The following is a 4,213-nucleotide window of genomic DNA, read 5'->3' as shown; positions in this document are numbered from 1 at the left end:
ACTTACCATACCCGAGTGTGTCTCATTCAAACCAATCACACAATCTTGAACCAAAGATACCTCAGTCACTTTTTCTCCAAGTTCATCATCTGATTTAATTTCAAAATACTTGGAGATCTCAGGAGCAAAATTAACTTGATCTTTTGCATGTTTACTTGCAAATTTAACACCTTTCTCCCATTTTCCATGATACAAAACAGAAGCAAAAATCCAGATCACAAAAGCATCTGTTTGGAGTGGGGTTAATGCCAAGTGAAATGGCAACAGTCCTACCCTCACAACACACAAAATCAGATCAGCATTGTGTCCCAAACAGAGAATCTTGATTGCAGAACTGAAAAAACAAAAAACAAAATTGTATGTCCACTGTCAGATTAGCAAATCGTAATCTATTTAAGATAATATAATGAACAACAATGAATTAGGACACAGAACGGTCCCTCACACTTCTCACAAAAGCCACTGTTGCTGACACCTTACCAGCAGTGCCAGTGATTGCTCCGTTATCTGCAGAATAGTTTATACTCATGCAGTCAAGGTTTAAATAGAAAATTGTCAAACCTCTATAAACTTAAAAATGTTCAATAGAGTCAAAATCATTTGTTCTGATAACCAAGTTCATAATGATACTTGTGATGAGTATCATATCATGACTACAAATAAATTGGCTCAATCACCACAGAATGCAATCAGGTGATCACAAAAAACATTAGCGAACAGCTGTCTTGGAAAAAACTTGAAACAAGCTGGAGCTAAAAACAGTATTAGTTTATTTTTCTGATTCCCCTTTGCTGCCTAAACCAAACTATTTTGTAGTAGAGAATTGCCGCCTAATAAATACTTGTAGGATTATTAGTTTCAGAAGGGTAACAACTGCTAATGATGGAAACTACTCTACAAAAACTTTGGTGAATGGTTCTTTTACGCTTTCTTTACAAACAAAAAAAGCAGCAGCCTAGAAATGGAGACTCTATGATCATGCCAAAACTTGTTGCCTTTACCCATAAACTGCCTTTAAATTACTACACCTGCAGAGATTGCTTATCAGAAGCAAAAATAGAGAAGATTAAGTTGAATAATTGAATGGATCACACAGGCATTACTCATACAAAAAAGATTAAGAGAGAAGCGTATTTACCAGTCAGTTTTTAATTATGAGGTAAAACTTTGTCAAATACAAAGCAGGCTGCAAATTTTGAAGTGTGTAGTGTGATACTAGCACAGTCGGCGTTTGAACAGCAACATCTGCAGTATTCATATGGTTCGCAGAGAGAACCATTAGCCACAAATAATACAACTCTCTAAGCAACCAGAACCATTATCCTCAAATAATACAACTCTCTTAGCAACCATACTATCCTGTTGATGCTCTTGAAACCACTCAGCAGGCCACCATTGTGGTCTCATAGCCTCAACCCTCACATTGTCCTGTCCTTGTACGGTCAAGATACCTGATACTTTGAAGGCTTCCTCCAACCGCAAGACACCCAGTCCACAACAGCCCAGAGCGGTTGTTACCTTCCCCGCCTTCTTGCCAGTTTCCACATTAATAACTTCTGAGCCAGGAGCAACTCTCTGCTCTACTTCTGCCAAACAAAAAAGGAATTGCTTGGAGTGTAACAAGATTATGACATTAGTAACCAGAAATTCAATGCAGTAGCTTTTATCATCAAAAAACCTTAAAGGAAGCAAGCACTTGCGAATAAGCCCCCGGTGGTGTGTTCGAGCAATTAACTCTTGACCAACATAGCAACCTTTACCAAAACTTATTGCATTAGACCAGAAAGGTTGTATTCCAATGGCATCGCCTCTCTTAATTAGAATAAATACAAGTTGGGATACAAAGGCCAGGCAAAAAGATTTGAACTCTTCAATAACAGGGTTTGGACAGTTTCATGATACCGAAAAGAAGAAGAGTCCATGCCAAATTAGAAGAGAGAAAGAGAAACACTTATGAACCTGAGGCAGATGTTCATGGTTTGGTTTCTGAGCAAAATTAAACCAAATCAAATTTGATTGATTTCTGAAAAACTGAACCCTAACAGCAGCCATGTAAATTGAACAGATCCAGCCAAATATTTTCTTCAGTTTGGTTGATGTGCTTGTTTTGAGTTCAACAAAATTCAAATAGCCAAACATTAAATATAGTGTATGAACATTTATGACAACTTGATGCTCCACCAATGAATTATGAGACGTTATTTTATTATTTAGATAATTAGTGAACATATTAATATAATCATTTATATATATATATATATAGTGTATGAACATTTATGACAACTTGATGCTCCACCAATGAATTATGAGACGTTATTTTATTATTTAGATAATTAGTGAACATATTAATATAATTATTTATATATATATATATATATAGTGTATGAACATTTATGACAACTTGATGCTCCACCAATGAATTATGAGACGTTATTTTATTATTTAGATAATTAGTGAACATATTAATATAATCATTTATATGGTGATTAGATGATTTAATTGGCTTTTAAACATTGAAAGCTGCAGGTAAATAAAAACTTACCATGTTTTTCTAAATTAAAATTGTAACTTAATATTATAGAAAACAAACTGAAGTGATCAATCTAGTTAGTTTTGACAGTTCAAGTATTTTGCGAAACACCCTAAATCCAAGTATACAATCACCGAGAAAACAAAGAGCACCTTTCAGAATTTCAGTTGAGCCTTTGGCAACTCCCTTCTCTAATCTCCATAAACCGTAATTCTCTTCACCTCTTTCTTTGTCAGCCTCCACCAAAGGTGCCGCAACAGAAAAAAAGAAACTAAGTTTTGCAACTTAATCAATGACAAGGTGCAATAGATGATTACGACATGCTTCTCAGCCTTTCAAATAACATGGTAATATAAATAAAGACATGTCTATGAAGCATTTTTTAACACTCACATGTTATTCCAGGCGGAAAAATTCCTCTGCACCCAAGACAATCCAATCTGGGATCCTTAAACCATTGCCATCCATCACTGCTACCACATGAAGCTGACATGCCAAACGATCAATACCACTGCCCCAGCCAACGCTACCGGCCTCTGGTTCTTCTATAGATGAAGAAGCATGAGAAAGCTTCTCACCAAAACGTTGCCAGCAGGAGAATTATTAAGCAGACTCGAAAGGCAAATTGGGTGTTGGCAACGTTGACGTCTTATCTCTGTCACCCGGAGGTTCACCGAACTTGAGTACATCGTTGGTCAATAAACCTTGTAGAAATTTAATAGTTTCTGGGCCGCTGAACCGGACAACAGACCTGGATTTTAGGAGCGAGGCCATTGAACCAGCATTATGTAGATTGGCTTTATTGTGTAGCCTACGGCATTCGGAGAAAATGGATTTCGAGACCTTTCCATGAGGTTTGATAAAGCACATGTTTTTTCTTTTTTATGTAGTGAGTAAATTTTTGGTTTCTGTGTAAGCTGTTGAGAGGGGTTGGAGGTTTGATAAAAGCATCTTGGGGTTACTGACTGATGCCAACAGTCCTACGCTACAAATCCACTTTTATCCATTTTGATACCAGCTCAACATGATAAATTGCTTTGTAAATGACAAAATCAGAAGTTCAAAACCCAATTCGTAGCCAATTTTGACGTTGCAATGAATGGTTGAAACTCTGTCCATGAATGATAAGTATACAAATTATTACAAAACATTTGTAGAAAGAAAAAAAAAAAAGGAAAATGAAAGATTCAGTACCATTGGCACCTCCTAAGCCAGAAACAGTGGCTGAAGAAACAGCACCTTCTTCAACCTTTGTGTTACTTTTATTTATTTATTTTATTTTGGAATATAAAGCGCTGTTTGTTTGGTTCAAAGAAAAGCCCAATACTTTGCTCCAAGCCCAATCGTCAGCATACAAATATACAAGTAAATCCATAGATATCGCCCAATTTTCACTGCAACACTGAAAACAATACGTGGGGCTAAAGAAAACATATAAAAATTACAACTATCAAGTGAGTAGTCAGTACTCTGCATCAACAAAATAAAAAACGAGTAAATGTTTTAAACATTTAAAGCTAAAATGGTCTTTTTAGATGCTCTCTCTCCTCTTTGTTCCTCTCATTCTCTCTCTCTGTGTGGCCGACGGCAGGTGGTGGAGTTCCAGCTGCATCGTCAACACCTCAACCACCGCTGGCCAGAGATCCCTTTCACCAGCAACCCCAATCGTCAACTTCGCCACCC

At 36.7% G+C, this 4,213-nt stretch overlaps 1 pseudogene; it reads right to left on the bottom strand.

Annotated features, from left to right (window-relative positions):
* Nucleotides 1-541: 541 nt before the first annotated feature.
* On the bottom strand, nt 542-3,627 carry LOC116134534 (annotated as a pseudogene).
* Nucleotides 3,628-4,213: the final 586 nt, after the last annotated feature.

The sequence above is a fragment of the Pistacia vera genome, unplaced genomic scaffold, assembly GCF_008641045.1.
Source record: "Pistacia vera cultivar Batoury unplaced genomic scaffold, PisVer_v2 Contig289, whole genome shotgun sequence".
Taxonomy (NCBI): Eukaryota; Viridiplantae; Streptophyta; class Magnoliopsida; order Sapindales; family Anacardiaceae; genus Pistacia; species Pistacia vera.
The sequence above is the reverse complement of the archived record's forward strand: the minus strand, read 5'-3'. Positions and strand labels throughout refer to the sequence as shown.